Source organism: Cyprinus carpio, chromosome B22, assembly GCF_018340385.1.
Source record: "Cyprinus carpio isolate SPL01 chromosome B22, ASM1834038v1, whole genome shotgun sequence".
In the NCBI taxonomy this organism is placed as follows: Eukaryota; Metazoa; Chordata; class Actinopteri; order Cypriniformes; family Cyprinidae; genus Cyprinus; species Cyprinus carpio.
In genome coordinates this window covers 10,519,861-10,538,188 of record NC_056618.1, presented here as the reverse complement: position 1 = coordinate 10,538,188, position 18,328 = coordinate 10,519,861, and the positions used below count along the sequence as shown (strand labels likewise).

General features: G+C 37.8%; 1 pseudogene; it reads left to right on the top strand.

Moving 5' to 3' along the window:
• Positions 1-2,178: 2,178 nt before the first annotated feature.
• On the top strand, positions 2,179-3,354 carry LOC109081324 (annotated as a pseudogene).
• The last annotated feature ends 14,974 nt before the right edge of the window (positions 3,355-18,328 follow it).

Sequence of the window (18,328 nt, the reverse complement as noted above, 5' to 3'; positions counted from 1 at the left end):
AGATCCAGAACCCTGCAGAATCAAACACACTGAAGAACAAACAGGTTGGTGTTTATTCTTCATCCTTCATCAATGAGACTGAAGAACAAATAAAGTTATCAGCAGTTCATCAGATTTAGTGTTTATGGTAGAAAAAATACTTTGTTTTACAAAATGAAGGGGGGAAAAATCCAATAATAATATAGGGGAGACTTTCTATCTCCAGGGTACAAAATATGGACTAAAACTCAAACGTTCAAATAATGTCACTTCCTGGGTGTTGCCATGATTTTTTATTTATTTTTTTTAAATGCTTTAGTTTTAAAAAGGAATAAATGGAATGGAAATTGTGTTTAGTGAAGAATATTTGCCAGTTAATTAGTTTATAATAGAAAAAGTTAAATAGGTAATAATATTTTAGTACATTATATTTATGTAAATATTATATTTATAATATATTAAAATTGTGGAGTTGATCGAACATTGAATAGTTACCACTACAGAATCAGAATGAGCTTTATTGCCAGGTATGTTTACACATACGAGGAATTTGTTTTCGTGACAGAAGCTCTGCAGTGCAACAGAATGACAGCGACAGAACAAAAACACGGATAATAAAAAAATAAAAATAGAACAAGTTCAGTTCAATTCAATTCAAGTTTATTTGTATAGCGCTTTTTACGATACAAATCATTGCAAAGCAACTTTGTAGGAAATTGAGTTTCTACAATATTTAGTAGTAGCTCATCAGTGATGACTGTCAGTTTATGTGCATACGGCAGAAATGTTCAGAAAAATCAATAAAAGATGTAAACAAACAGACGATTAACACTATTAACAGCAATTATGCAATCAAACTTATAGCAAAATGTGGTAGTTCTGTATGTTTGTCTCTGGGTTAGCATCATCTGAGGTCCTCTGAGGGGTGTGGCATCATCTCTTCTCAGGTGTTCTGGATCCAGACTGGAGCTTGTGTAAATCCTAGTTACCACGGGATGTAAATCCTGTGGCAAAACAGAGAAACAAATAGAGACATAAATTAGCGTAGCTGCTGTCCCAGCCAAGTAAAATTAATTAGTTTAAACCCAAGCTAAAGAATAATAATGCGCATTTGAACAGATATAACTGCAGTCCAAAATTATGAGATGCATTATTTGAATGCTTGACCAAAAAGGTGTGTTTTTAATCTAGATTTAAACAGAGAAAGTGTGTCTGAACCCGGAACATTATCAGGAAGGCTATTCCAGAGTTTGGGAGCCAAATGCGAAAAAGCTCTACCTCCTTTAGTGGACTTTGCTATCCTAGGTACTATCAAAAGTCCAGCGTTTTGTGACCTTAGGGAGCGTGATGGGTTGTAGCGTGGTAGAAGACTAGTTAGGTACGCAGGATCTAAACCATTAAGGGCCTTATAAGTAAGCAATAATATTTTGTAACTGATACGGAACTTAATAGGTAGCCAGTGCAGAGACTGTAAAATTGGGATAATATGATCATATTTTCTTGACCTGGTAAAGTAAGGAATAACAATATACAAATTGACAATTGTATGTGCAGGTATACTACAATAGACAGTTTAGTATGTACAGGTATATTATGTACAAATTGAAATGTAGACTAAGTATGTGTGTTAGATAAAGAAGTGTATGAGTGTATAAATAGTGTTGTGTGTTCCACAGTTATTGTCAAGTGTTCATGAGATGGATTGCCTGAAGAAATAAACTGTTCCTGTGTCTGGACATTCTGGTGCTCAGAGCTCTGTAGCGTCGACCAGATGGCAACAGTTCAAAGAGGGAGTGTGCTGGATGTGACGGTTCCAAAGTGATTTTACTAGCCCTTTTTCTCACTCTGGATGAGTACAGTTCTTAGAGAGAAGGGAGGGTTGTACCAATGATTCGCTCAGCAGTCCGAAATACCCTCTGTAGTCTTCTGAGGTCAGATTTGGTAGCTGAGCTGAACCAGACAGTTACTGAAGTGCAGAGGATGGATTCAATGATGGTGGAGTAGAACTGTTAACAGAAACATTAGATTAGTGCCTGTATTTTTTAATATAGATCATTGTACCTTATATTTTAAAAATTGTTTCAAAATGACCATAATTTTGTGTAGCTGTTGTCTGCTTTTTACTTCAGATTTCCCTGATTTTTTTTTTTAATGATTTATTTATATTGTAGATTTTTTTAACCTTAAATTTCAGATCTAATGGAGAAACTACATCATGTCAAGACCGAAAGAGTTTCTTTACTGAAAAGAAAAGTAAAGAAAAGTTTCACCTGCATTCAGTGTGGAAAGAGTTTGACATGCAAACAGAGTCTCAAGATTCACATGAGGATCCACACTGGAGAGAAACCGTTCACATGTGATCAGTGTGGGAAGAGATTCACACACAAAGGAAACCTTAAGAAACACATGAACATCCACACTGGAGAGAAACTGCATGAATGTGATCAATGCGGAAATACATTTTTGTGGGCTTCAGTCCTGAAGGACCATCTGAAAGTTCATACGAAGGAGAAACCACATTCATGTTCCTTATGTGGAAAGAGGTTTTCAGTGGTGCAGAGTTTAAGAGTTCATCAGAAGATACACACTGGTGTGAGAGATCATTTGTGCTTTGAGTGTGAGAAGACTTTTATTACAGCTGAACATTTGAAACAGCACCAGAGGATCCACACTGGAGAGAAACCTTACAAGTGTTCACACTGCGACAAGAGATTCAGTCGGTCAGGATCCCTGAAAACACATGAAAGGATCCACACTGGAGAGAAACCTCACAAGTGTTCACACTGCGACAAGAGATTCAGTCAGTCAGGAGACCTGAAAACACATGAGAGGATCCACACTGGAGAGAAACCTTACAAGTGTTCACACTGCGAGAAGAGATTCAGTCAGTCAGGACCCCTGAAAACACATGAGAGGATCCACACTGGAGAGAAACCTTACAAGTGTTCACACTGTGACAAGAGATTTACTCAGTCAGGAGACCTGAAAACACATGAGAGGATCCACACTGGAGAGAAACCTTACAAGTGTTCACACTGCGACAAGAGATTCAGTCAGTCAGAATCTGAAAACACATGAGAGGATCCACACTGGAGAGAAACCTTACAAGTGTTCACACTGCAACAAGAGATTTAGTCAGTCAGGAGACCTGAAAACACATGAGAGGATCCACACTGGAGAGAAACCTTACAAGTGTTCACACTGCGACAAGAGATTCAGTCAGTCAGGACCCCTGAAAACACATGAGAGGATCCACACTGGAGAGAAACCTTACAAGTGTTCACACTGTGACAAGAGATTCAGTCAGTCAGAATCTGAAAACCCATGAGAGGATCCATACTGGATAGAAACCTTACAAGTGTTCACACTGTGACAAGAGATTTAGAACATCTGTTCAGAACATCTGAAAACACATGAGATGATCCACACCTGAGAAACCTTACAAGTGTTCACTGTGACAAGAGATTTAGTCAGTCAGGAGACCTGAAAACACATGAGAGGATCCACACTGGAGAGAAACCTTACAATGTTCACACTGTGACAAGAGATTCAGTCAGTCAGAACATCTGAAAGCACATGAGATGATCCACACTGGAGAGAAACCTTACAAGTGTTCACACTGCGACAAGATTAAATTCAGTCAATCAGGACCCCTGAAAACACATGAGTGTATTCATACTGGACAGAAACCTTACAAGTGTTCACACTGCGACAAGACATTCAGTAGTCGAAATCTGAAAGCACATGAGAGGATCCACAGTGAAGAGAAACCTCACAAGTGTTCCACTGCGACAAGAGATTCAGTCAGTCAGGACCCCTGTAAACACATGAGAGGATCCACACTGGAGAGAAACCTTACAAGTGTTCACACTGTGACAAGGGGAGATTCAGTCAGTCAGAACATCTGAAAACCCATGAGAGGATCCATACTGGATAGAAACCTTACAAGTGTTCACACTGTGACAAGAGATTCAGTCAGTCAGAACATCTGAAAACACATGAGATGATCCACACCTGAGAGAAACCTTACAAGTGTTCACACTGTGACAAGAGATTTAGTCAGTCGAGACCTAATGAGGATCCACACTAGACCTCAAGTTCACTGTGACAAGAGATTCAGTCAGTCAGAACATCTGAAAGCACATGAGATGATCCACACTGGAGAGAAACCTTACAAGTGTTCACACTGCGACAAGAGATTCAGTCAATCAGGACCCCTGAAAACACATGAGTGTATTCATACTGGACAGAAACCTTACAAGTGTTCACACTGCGACAAGACATTCAGTCAGTCAGAAAATCTGAAAAGCACATGAGAGGATCCACACTGGAGAGAGAAACACAGTATCACTTCAGTGCATGTGGGAAAATTTTCACACATTCATCTAATCTATGCAGGCATAAAAATAAACCAATGACATTATGTAGTTTATGTATTTTCAGTTCCACTGCTTTCAAGTGCTACAATCTCTTCCATATTAATCTGTCATAAGAACATCATCTAAATTTTGTCACAGTAAATAAAATTCATCTTCAAGATTTCATCTGTGAGGCTGATTTATTTTTTATTTCATCTTCACTGCTGTTTTTAAAACAAGTAGGTTATTATTCCCACTTAGGGGTGTGTTTTACAAAAAAACGTGTAGGATGTGCTGTCATGTAGGTTTGCATCTAATCCATCTTCACTTTTATTCATTTGAGATGCTGTATATCTTGTTAGTCAATAAAAAGAGAGATCTGTCTCATTCGCTTCCACTTTTACTTTATATTTGCTTCAAGTATTAAACTCTTATTGTTCATTTTTGTCTGTTGATTTTTCTTGCATCATGAATGAATACTTTCAGAAATGAAGTCACAAAAGTTCTGAACAGCATCTAAAACTGAAATTGTAATTGTTTTTGTTTGTTTGTTTGTTTGTTTGTTTGTTTGTTTTTTGGGGCTTGTACAGGTCCTTCTCAAAGAATTAGCATATTGTGAAAAAGTTCATTATTTTCCATAATGTAATGATAAAAATTAAACTTTCATATATTTTAGATTCATTGCACACCAACTGAAATATTTAAGGTCTTTTATTGTTTTAATACTGATGATTTTGGCATACAGCTCATGAAAACCCAAAATTCCTGTCTCAAAAAATTAGCATATCATGAAAAGGTTCTCTAAACGAGCTATTAACCTAATCATCTGAATCAACTAATTAACTCTAAACACCTGCAAAAGATTCCTGAGGCTTTTAAAAACTCCCAGCCTGGTTCCAGATGAGGTGAGCAGGAGCGCGACAGAGTGGAGATATTCCTGGGGTCTCACCATTTCTTGTTAATCATGAAACACACACTCCTCCACCTTTGGATTTTTACTGGCCTTTACTGTTCTGTCCATCTGTAAAACAGAGAAAATATCAGACGGCCTTACAGCAGTGTCTGAGACTGGGGTCGTGGGCCATTTTTCGGACAAACAAAGGATTTTACAGTCCCTTATGTCCCATTGGAATCTTATCCTGGCTCTAAGATCATCCATCTTATTCTCCAGAGACTTGACATTGGCGAGCAGAATGCTTGGTAGAGGAGGGCTGTGTTCTCTTTTTCTTAGTCTGTTGCAAATCCCAGCGCGTTTCCCCGCAGTGTTTCTTGTTCCGTTGCCTCGTGTGGTTATTCAAGTAGCCATTGTTCATCTCGGCATTCCGGAGAATCTCAGATGGCCACGATGGTTTGGAGGATAAAGGGTCCTGAAACAGGTCAGTGAAGCGGTGTCCAATGTCCAAAGGTGTTTTCTTTGTCGTAAATGATCAGTGCAGACATTATGTGCGTTAAAAGAGAACGCAAAAGTAAGTAAAAAAGTAAATGAAAAACAACAATCTAAGCAGAGCACCCTGGACAGACAGACAGACAGACAGACAGATGACAGATAGATGATAGATAGATAGATAGAGAGACAGATAAGTTTGAATAGGTTAGAAATGGTACATAAAAGATAAGTCTGATTGAGTCTAATGGGCTTCCGTGTGTTTAGATTTGAATTTTGACAGTTGGAATATGATGGAATGTTCAGATGAGCGAGAGACTTTCAATGTCAAGTCTATGGGATTTTTATGATTTTTTAATCTTTTTTAAGTCCAATCAGTTGAGAAAATATATATCAACTAACTTCACATCAGTTGAAGATCTAGGCTGAGTTTGGAGTCTGTAGAGTTTAATGCTCTAGGAGAATATGGGTTGATAATTTTAAGTCTCAGACAGAAGAAGAAGAACTAAAAGCTTAAGTTCGTCACACAAACTTTGATGTTGGCTTGGCAAAAACCAGCCTAGCAGCCTTGGGGCAAAACAGCCAGAGTACTTGTGTGTCCAGCCTTCTTGAGCTGCCCCACTAAAAAAAAATAAATAAAAATACCTACACAGTTTTTTTCTATGGACCCTAGCTAATTTCTATTCTAAGAAAAGGCCTAGCCTATGACAACAGCTTCGACAAAGTTGGCTAGGCTGAATGCTAAATAATTCATGCCTTTTATTTTATTTTCCCTTCTGTTTTGCTATGATCAAAGTCCCAGTCCTGTCACCTACACGTTGTGGGGGCGTGGTGCGGATCATGACACAGAACGTTATTCAAACAATGCGGTTTTACTCAAGGTGATCATTAGGGGTACAAGCACAATGGGTTAGTGAGTCCTTACGTGAGTACTATAATATGCACAATATGAAAATAGATAAGGTATCATTATAGTGTCCCTTGGATGTACATTCCGTTATGTGTGATAACTTGAGAAAATATATTGTCCTAATACCATTAGCAATTCAGATAAAAAAGTAATGATCTAATAGTATTAAGGATATAACATGTTTCTTGCATAATTACTATATTGGGGTTTATTAAAGGTTATAAAAATATAATGAATGGGGTGATATTGTATGATTTTTTATTTAGTCCCTTAAATTAAACATTTTTCAAAAGTCTTTAAAACAGATCTTTGAAGGACTTGCTAGTCCTGTGGCTCCCTCATGTGGGCAACATTAGCATATGGTCTTCATTTCTGAAGCAACATTAAGATGAAATGTCCAATATTTTTGAATGATTACAAATTGTTTAATGATTAGTTTGGCTGATAATACACCCACATTAAACTCAAATTTACTGATTCTGTATCTTATTTTATGCTTATTTAAAAGAGTTTAAATTTTTCGAACGTTTTTTAAGACGCAGGGATGATTGATTATTGTGACTTGTTACTTTTTTTTTTTTTTTTTTTTTTTTTGTACAAGTTGGCAATTATAATATATAAAACAATATAATGATGAAAAAGTACACGAGTTATTGTTTTTCACAATGTTTTGTATAGACAATGGTGTATTTTTGCATTGTAATGGTTTTTATGACAAAACCATTTATGACAAAAAAAATTGTCATTACTAAGAATTAAACACTAATTTCATTCATATTGTTTTTCAATCGGTAAAGCACATTTTTATATATATGGCTGTTTCTGAGGGTTTTTTAGGATTTACATTAAAGTAAAAGTCAAGTACTTCAAGCTTTTTAAGCAGCTTGTAACGAATGCCCCTGGTTATATCTGTTATAGACCACTTTAATTGTCTATTCTAACAAGCAAGTTTATTGTTGAAAATAAAAGTGTAGAGATACCAGTTAAAATTGTTGTGTGATAAACAAATTGCAAACAACAGTATAACAGAGCAGTTTTAGGTTTGTAGATGTTTAGACGCATAAATGGCCAAGAATCCTAAAATAACATTGAATAATTTTTCATTAAATATTGATTCTTGTTAGAGCAATAAAATAAATAAAAGAAAAAGAAGCCAAGACAAAATGAATGATTTTATGGTTCACTATAAGCTATCATGTATTTTTGAAAATACTCTTGTCTGTTTTTTTTTTTTTTTTTGCCGAGAGAGAAAGTCTTTCTTTTTGAGAGAAACAAGGATGGAATGTGGGTCCAGAGCGCGAGTGTCCGAGCTGCGACGCGTTGTTTTGCAGGTTAGACAAAAAAAATATCTCACAAGCACTCATAAGCACTCATTTTTACCTCTGTAATATGTTCTTCTATATTAACTGTGTTGGATCGCTGGAATGTTTTGATTTATAAGGCTGTAAAACACATGCAAATGATGTAGTTTCTTGCATATATTTCTCCTTTCAAATGTGGAGTGCAGCTGCCTGGATTGCAATGTGCATGTCAGTAAAACATAAAAAAAAACAGCTCTCATGCACTAAACAGAATTTAGCTTTGCAATATGTTCTTCTACATGTATTGTGTTCAGTCGCTGATGTGTTTTAACTTAAAAGGCTTCGAAACACATGCAAATAATGAAGTTTAATGAGTAGAAGTTTAATGCAGTGACCCGTGATCTCAGAAACCCGACACAAGGCTTTCAGTTACACATAAAACAGATCACAAACACCTGAATTTAGCTATTGTTTTGTTCTAATGGGTGGATTGTTTCCAATCGCTGGAATATTTTATTTTAAAAGGCTCTAAAACAAGTGCAAATGCTGTTGTGAGCACGTAAGGAATGCAGTCGCACTATGATGTCAGAATCAAGGTTACCAACAAGTACTCAAACATGCTGCACTTGCTGCAGAGGCAGAGAGGATTGCTTATCAGTGGTTGAGGACCTTTTCAGTACTCTTTTCTCGTAGGGCGCTTTAGATTACAGCCCGCAATGTAATGCGTAATCACAGAGAATTTACAGCGCCTACCTATTTGTAACTATAGGAGTACCTCCACAGTACCTACTCGTAGTTATAATGCAACGTTTGGGGAATAAAGGGGGGTAAATAACCTGTGGAAATTATAAAACATTTATACTTTTAGTATTTTATAACTAAAGGGCACTTATTCTGAAATTACATGGTATGTATGACACAGATCTAAAATGTTCTGCGCAAGCATAGCTTACAGCTGTATGTACCTGTAGGTAACCAGAAACAATGTGCAACGTTTGGGGGATAAGGAGGTAATGACTTGGAAATTTTAAATGTTTTTATACTGTTAGGTATTTCACAAGTAAAGGTTGTAACTATGTTCTAAGATTATGTGGTAATGCATGACCCTGTGTTAGGCAAACAATATTATGATTGTAGAACAAGTTGCCTTATTGTAATAACACAAAATGTATGCATTTCTATTTTTACATTACATATTCGGTGCTTACTGTATTATTACCCACATAATATATTTACATGACTGATACAAACAGTAAACTGTTAGCAGTATATTTCGTAATTAAGTTAAGTTATAAAACAACACCATAGTCTTAGTTTACTATTTACTAGTGTTTCTTTTTTGTGGGATACGGAGATTACTGAAGTATGTGGAAAATATGTAATGAATTTCTGCTATGATTTGGTTTAGAAATTTTGATATGAAAATTTACCTGGTGGGGTTAGATAAACTAAGGGGGGGGTAGGAGTAACATAGAAAAACATCACAAATCATAAGTAATTACTATATGATTAATAATAAACAACAAACATAGTAATATGCAAAGCAAGTAGTTAATAACTTAAGTGTTTAAGTGTACATTTGTAAGGATAAAAGAACCTCAGATACTTTGATCTCCCGAAAAATACAGACAATACAACATACACGGGCATCTTCGAGACAGGTTCAGTTCATTAGACCTCCTTCCCTTCTGTCCATTTGTTTTCATTTTAAATCCCTTCACCCATCCTTTCCTTCTACTCATTCTGATCAAAATGATTACATGAAAATGTCCGTGCAAAGTGAAATCAAAATTGAAAATCAAATACACGGCTCTGGACAATAATCAATCCCTTTGTAATCTATAAATCCTAATTACTTTTTTTTTTTTTGATTGTTTTATATACTAACGTACTGAACACCACTGTATGTGTGTGTGACAAGGCCAATGCATTCAAAATCGTTCAGTTTAATCACGTTTCTAAATTAATGCGCTACTTTAATTGATGCGCACACACACAAAACTCACTCTCACACACAAACCAAACGAGAGAGATCTAAGATCGTGCTGTGCAAAAAAGTAACGTTCAGGGACGCTCATAACTTTTTTTGTCAGCGTTGCCACACGACTTTTTATTAATTGATACTGAATTGCTACATTATATTTCTCAGCAAGGAGGGAGGGTAAAATCGCTGTTTTAAGTAACTACTGTAAACTCATTGTTTGTAGAGAGAGACACAGGCGCAGACACACCTCTCTCTCTCTCTCTCTCCCTCCCTCCCTCTCTCTCTCTCAAAATGGCCATATTTGAGAGAGAAAATTTCAAGTAGTTTGCATCACTGGATATATAGCTGTCGGTCATTTAACATTTCTATCGTAAACATATATGTATTCATCATTAAAAGTTGACTAATATTAGTAAATATAAATGATTTGCAGCCTTCATCTTCGTCTCTCTTTAAAGTTAAACTGACGCTTTGCGATCTGCTTCTGTGAACAGTAAACCCCACCTACTTTGATTTGATTGGCCATCACTGTTGCCGACCCCTGTTCTATAACAACGAACGCTACTTTCATGCATCTGATTATCAGATAAACTCTGCGCTCTTATTTCACGGTCATTGTTAATGCTGTGGTTATTTTAACCAGTTTCCTTCGTACATTCGGTTCATCAGCATGGTTAAAAACACATTTATGCATTCACTGGAACTGTGGCGTATGATTTAGACACATTTCTGCTCCGTCCATGCACTAAACAATGCTTTCGGACTGCTCAGGTAACATCGTAGGTAAGATGCAGAGAGCCATTGAAAAAGACTACAGAAAAGTAAAATTACTACCACTATAGCATTACTGGCCATGAGTCCTAAAGAGAGATCACACATCAGCTGCTCAAAAAATGTGTGTTAGTGAGACGGGCGCGCGGGAGGGCACAATCCTGTGACAGTCACAGGCGGTAAACAGGTGTAGCGTCGTGAAGGAGAGATGCGAGGCATGAACACTGTTCAATGTCTCCATTAATCTGATGCTTGTAGTAATTTAATGGCGTATATATTTTGAAAGCATGAATCTTGAATCGCTATAGAAATCGCGATTCATTCGATTCTTAGCGTTTTAAATTGATACTGTCCGAAATTGGCAATTCACGATTCAAATCATCATGTTTAAACATCGATGAATATGCCTCGTCAGTGTTTTAATCAATTCACCGAGGAACACGAGAGAAAATCGTGTACCCCCCTCTTACATGAGGTTTATAGTTTGAAGGACTCATCCAAATATTATCAGCTGCGAAAAATCTACTTATTTCATGTCAATAGATACCAGTTTTCACCTACGTGATTGTGCTAGATGACCATTCGATCTGTTAATTGCCCATTACGCTCATTTTATTGTGCTGTCAACCGACGTAAGCAAATGAACTGATCAGATTTGTGCATTACACGCTAAAGATAAGTACTATTGACATTTATTTAATGAATCTGTGATAAACTATATTAAAACTAAAACATACAAAAAAATGTTCAGTTAAACTTAACTGGGGTTTGTTTGTACATTGCAAATTTGTAAAATTATATTTCTATGTTTATTCTTTTCATTTTTTCTTACATTGCTTTTTCTTATATTTGTTAATTGTTTATATATTTGTTAATTGTTGGGGTACCCTCCCACCCACCCCTATATCTTTTCTATGCCTTTAAATTAAAAAGAGGTAATATAAATGTAATAATTTGAATATATATATATATATATATATATATATATATATATACATATATATATATATGGAATTTTAGAAACAAAAGTTAAATAAATTGTGAATTAGGTGAAACACTTTGTGTTAATTAACTTAAAAGTTACTTCACTAGGTGGATGGGTGAATATACTATTTTAAATGTGTAAATTATTATACCATAATGTAATAAACTGATTTGTCTCTCACTCTTTAGTAGATCTGCTCTCCCACAACAAGCACAGCTTCAGTGAAGCTCCTCCCACTGCAGTTCATCAATAAAATGGAATATCTCATCAGTCTACAAGTGAAGACCAGCACTTCAAAGCATCAGGAAGAAGTGAAATCTGCAGAGAAAGAGTTTATTAGCCGACAGAGAGAACATGAGAGATCCAGAACTCTCAGAATCAAACACACTGAAGAACAAGCTCAGGTTGGTGTTTAATCTTCATCCTTCTTCACCACACTGAAGAACACCAAAGTTATCAGCAATTCATCGGATTTGGTGTTTATAGCAGAAAAAATAATCTTAGGAGTTGTAAAAAAAAAAAAAAAAAAAAACGAATTAAAGTCCAACAAATAATATAGGGGAGACTTTCTATCCCCGGGTGCCATGGACTAAACTCAAATGTTAAAAGTATACCGGGTGTTGCTATAAAATGCTTTAATTTTAAAAAGGAAGAAATGGAATGGAAATTGTTTTTTGAAGAATATTTGCCAGTTAATAATATTTGCTAGAAAAATAGTTTAACACGTATTAATATTTTAGTATATTATATTAATGTAAATATTATATTTACAATATATAAAATTTTTGGAGCGACTAAACATACAATAGCATTTCACAAAACATTGAATTAGTGTCTGTATTTTTAAGATAGATCATTGTACCTTATTTTGTAAAAAATTTGTCTAAATGATCTTTAATTTTGTGTGTAGCTTTTGTCTGCTTTTACTTCCCATTTCTCAGAATTTTTTTTTTTTTCTTATGATTTATTTGTATTGTAATTTTAACTTTAAATTTCAGATCTAATGGAGAAACTACATCATGTCAAAATCTGTAGAAAAAACTCTCTCTACCGACTGAAAGAGTTTCATACGTGAAAAGAAAAGTCAAGAAAGTTTCACCTTGCACTCAGTGTGGAAAGAGTTTCGTAAACAAACAGAGTCTCAAGATTCATGAGGATCCACACTGAGAAAACCATTCACATGTGATCAGTATGGGAAGAGTTTTGCAGAAAAAGGAAACCTTAAGAACCACATGAACATCCACACTGGAGAGAAACTGTGGCTTGTAATGTGAGCAATGTGGAAAAACATTTTCATGTGCTTCAAACTGAAGGAGCACCTCTGAAAGTACATACTAAGGAGAAACTACATTCATGTGTTCTTTGTAGGAAAGAGTTTTTCACAACTGCAGAATTTAAAAGTTCATCAGAAAATACATACTGGCTGTGAGAGATCATATGTGCTTTTGAGTGTGAGAAGATCTTTATTTCAGCTGAAAAGTTTGAAGCAGCACCAGAGGATCCAGCACACTGGAGAGAAACCTACAAGTGTACACATTGTGATGAGATTCAGCTGGCCAGGACTCTGAAATCACATGAGAGGTGATTCATTAACTGAGAGAAACCCTTAAAAGTGTTCAAACTGCGACAAGAGATTCAGTTAGTCAGAACAAACGAAAAAGACATAAGAGGATCCACACTGAGAGAAACCCATGTTCACACTGCTACAAGAGAGATTCAGTCGGGTCAGACCATCTGAAATCACACGAAAGCAGATTCATACTGAGAGAAACCTTACAAGTGTTCACACTCGTGACGAGATTCAGTCAGTTAGGACCCCTTGAAACACACGGTAGAGGATCCACACTGGAGGGAAACTGTATCACTGTAATTGCATGTGGAAGAGTTTCAGTCATATCTTCTATGGAGACATAAAATAAACACAATCACTTTAAGTAGCTTCACCTCAGGTCCACCGCATCTGGGCGCTACAATCGTGACTTCCTTCCATAATATTCTGTCATAAGAACATCATCTAAATTAGTCACAGTGAATAATGATCATCTTCAAGACAGCAGTTTCTAGAGATTCAGATAACCAAAGATAGAGCTCCTTCTCCACTAAGAAATAACAATATCCAAAGTTTTATTCTTTGATACAACTTTGCTTTTATGATATAAATGATATTATTATGCTTTATTACTAGTCACTTTGTTCCAAATGTTCTTCCAATGCATATTTGTAGGAAGGTTTTTTACAGGCTTTTAATGTTCTTGTTCACTAAGCTGAAAAAAGAGGCTGATTTATTTTTCTTCATTTCATAATCACTGTTGTTAAAGGATTTTTTTTTAAGTGTTTTTTTTTTTTTTTTAACAACTAATTATTCTTTCCAATTTAGGCTGCATTTTTAATAAAATGCAGGTGTAATACATATATCTGTCATGTAGGTTTAGTGATAGTGTCTGGATCCATCTTCTTTTTATTCACTTGAGATTCTTTTTGCTGTTTGTTAGTCAATAAAGAGAGAGATCTGTCTCATTCCTTTCCACTTTATATTTGCTTCAAGTATTAAACTCTTATTGTTCATTTTTGTTGTCTATTGATTTTTCTTGCATCACGAATGAATACTTTTATAATTTTAGTTACTTCTAAAAGCATCTAAAATTAAATAATAATAGCTTTGGGAGCTTATATTTGCTTCAGGTAGGGGAGAGTGGGGTAAGTTGTCACAGGGGTAAGTTGTCACACTGTTCATAACTCCAACACTAGAGGCTCTATCTCAAAAATCAAATAGCCACTTTGTGTAACTTCTTCTTCTATAGTCAGTTTCCTGTTCGCATGTGGTCAAGATCACTCTAATCTGAGGTTAGCACAATTTTCTTATTTTTTGGCTTAAAAAAAGTAAAAAAATGTGCACTTTAAATTTTATGCAATACAACTTTGTTAGGTATGAATGTTAAAAATTATTGTTTTGCACATAATAGAGGAGACAATAACGTGTCTTTTCTTACTTTCGCTGATGTGCTATGTTGAGCTAAGCTTGAGATTTAGCCAACATTAGCACACATGTCAGTTTGGGGCAAGTTGTCTCAATGAACAAATAAACACATAGAACTTGCTCAAAAAAAAAATTGAGATGTATTTCTGGAAACCAAGTTTGCACAGATCGACCCATTCAGAACTCTTCCCTCCCAGGCCCCATCACCAACTCTGCTCCAACTCTGCCCTGCCAGGCCCCAGCACCAACTCTGCCCTTCCTGGCCCCAGCACCAACTCTGCCCTGCCGGGCCCCAGCACCAACTCTGCACTGCCAGGCCCCAGCATCAACTATGCTCCAACTCTGCCCTGGCCAGGCCCCAGCACCAACTCTGCCGAGCCGGGCCCCAGCACCAACTCTGCCCTGCCAGGCCCCAACACCAACTCTGCCATCCTAACACCCAACTCTGCCATGCCAGGCCCCAGCAGCAACTCTGCCCTGCCAGGCCCCAGCACCAACTCTGCCCTGCCGGGCCCCAGCACCAACTCTGCTCCAACTCTGCCCTGCCGGGCCTCAGCACCAACTCTGCACTGCCAGGCCCCAGCATCAACTCTGCTCCAACTCTGCCCTGCCAGGCCACAGCAGTCAACTCGCGCAGCCGGGGGCCCAGACCCAAACTCTGCTCCTCCCAGGCCCAGCACCAACTCTGCCCCGGACAGGACCCGCACCAACTGGTCCTTCCAGGCCCCAGCACCAACTCTGTTCTGCCAGGCCTACCAGCACCAACTATGTCGCCAGGACCCGCCCGAACTCGCATAGTCAGATTTACAGGCATGCTTTGGTTCAGGTAAACATGTTAAGGTAAGCGGGGGGAGTATCTGCAGCAGTACATTCAGTATCAGGGATCTATGTGCAAGCGAGAACATTTGAGATAAAGTTCAAAAAGTAAAGGGTTCTTGCATAATGTGTTGATGAAATGTGTTATTGTTTGGATTGAATAATGTTTTTCCAAATTCTCCCGCATGATTAATTTATATTCCAGTTTGGTTTGAATTAAAAAATTTAACTCAATAAACACAATAAGTAGTGTGTTCTTATTTTTCGATATAGTGTGAAAACTTTACCCGCGCATCCCCATAACAGATGAGCCATAAGCACAACATATTTGACGAACAATCAGATGGCATAAAACAACAGCGTAAAAATTAGCTTCTAGCGTGCAGGTTTAAACAAGTACCAGCACTAGCAGCAAGCAACCATAGCTTTAAAGCAACAAGCAGGTCTAGCAACAAAACATAAATACTGAACACTAAAAAAGCCCTAAGAAGCAAGAAAAAAGTTTCCACTAATTTGTCTTCTCTATCGGGTCCTATAATAGTAGTAGTAAACAAGTAGTTATTCTTCTTTCAAGTGTGACATTGCATATGTTCGGTTATAGCAGCCCCAACAGTGACCTAACAAAAATTACAAAAAAAAAATTGTACCATGAATAAAGTGAATTTTCAAAGACCAGAAAATGGTCATTGTTAGATTATATTATGCTCTCTGCCAGATGTTTTGGCCTCTTCTTATCCCTCCTCACTTCCAGAGTTTTTTCTATTATATGAGATTCATCTGCTGCTTGCTCCTACCCCTCCCGTTTCTTTCCACTTGTTTTCTCCCTCCTCAATCTTGTGATCTCTCTCTCTTTCTATTCATATATCTCTTTACCTCAATGGTTATGCCCGCATGCACAGTTGATGTCACTAGGGTATCAATCGGTGAAGAATGGTGTGGGGACCTTAGGCCTTAGGTTACTAGGTTTAGGTTGGTTCTTACTGAAAGTTGAAGAAGAGTCCCACCACGGGTATCATTCCTTATATGGCCAGTGCGGTTCCTCGAACATATGTAAGGACTTATATAACTTGTTGTTTTGGCTCATATCACAACTCCATATGGAATCTGGTATCCTATATTGAAAGGGCTGTACCACCCTCATTTTATCCTTATATATACCCCTGTGTAAGACAATAAAGATTTGAAGTGAAGGTATACTCAGATTTTGTGTCTGTTGTGCCTTTCTTCCCACGGCTTAGAACACTTCTGAGGACTGAGAAAACTTTGGTGGAAACTAGATAGGACGTATCAGTTTATTTGTATATTAATTAACAGTCATTCTGTGAGTTACTCCACAAAGACCATGCTTTGTAGCCAGTAGAGAACTGTAGCCTTGTAGCCAGCAAGGTCCGGACCTTGGTCAATTTTTTCATGTTCGAACATAGAATTTGTTCTCTGAATGACTAATTGTTGTTCAAAACTCCCTTCATAAGGGAGTGTAGACCATTTGTATTACCGAACAGAAGAAACAGTCGAAATGGCTAGATAAGGACACAGCAGTTTGTAAGTGTTTTTGGCTCCCTGTTTTCTGGCTGACTACTGGCGCGGATCATCGTTGAGAGGGAAACTTTGCTTTAATTACTGTGTCTTACCCTGGTAACACGCAGAAGTGGCGCTTGGTTTTATGCCATCATCGCTGGACTGGACAGTTTCGTCTGCTAAATAGGGAGCGGACCAGCTGACTTCAATCAGCAGGTTCAGGGCAAATATATAAGTGGTAGGTGTCACCATGTAGCTGCAGGTCAGCGCAGCCCTCGTAAAAGGTGTGAAGCTGCCCTCGTGGTGAAGACCGGACGAAAGTGTAAAGACCATCGACCTACCCGCGCTGACTCCTCCGAAAGCAAAGGACACCCCATAGGCACTTGAGCATTGCTTTTCTCCCCTTCAATTTTTGTACACACAGCCTGTCCCTCAAATACTTATTTTGGTCACTTGTAGTCACTAAGTGCTTCAGATCTCTACCATCACTACCAACAGTTGGAGAGCACGCCATGTTCGTCAAGGAAGGCCTGCCCGACAAATCTAAAGTCCTCTGACCCTACTACAACGCCTCTAATAGAAGTTGGTCTTGAACTGGGGCTAGTCCTGTGAACAAAGCAGACTTCATTTCTTCTATTGTTATTCTCATTCCCGGGTCTCAGCCTTATGGCACTGACTGAGACTTGATCAAACCTTGAGGACACTGCCACTCCCGCAGCCCTCCACTAATTTCATCTTTATGTTCCCACACCCCCCTCAGACGACTGGGAGGGGTGGAGGTACCTGGTCTCTTTATATCAAAGATTGGAAATTTGATCTTCAACCACCACCTGGCAGGTAATGGTTCATTTGAATCACATGCTGTTACTTCGTAACCCACCACCATGTTAAAATCCACTTTGTGCTCATTTATCGGCCCCCAGGTCAATTGGGAAACTTCTTGAGGAGTTTGACGTGCTATTAACTATCCTGAAGATGGTACTCCTCTGGAAAATTCCCAGGCTGCTGGACTTCCTGTAACACTCTGCTCACTTCATTTGATCTCAAGCGAAAGTGTCTACTACAGCGACTCACAACAGGTAAACTAACTGGACCTCATCTACATCGCCAGCTGTTGCCTGTAGTGTGGACAACACTTTAGTTGCTCCACTGCACACCTCCTAGACCATTTCACTTCCCCCATTACTGCTAACCTAGCACTTACTCCTGAAACGGTGACACGCCCACGGGGTCACCTTTCGACGGAACCCACGCTTCATCTCACTTATCCTCTGTGGTTTATCCTCACTTCCTTCACTCGCAGTTTTCAGCTCTGACACTCTAACAGTGCTACGAGCAATACGTA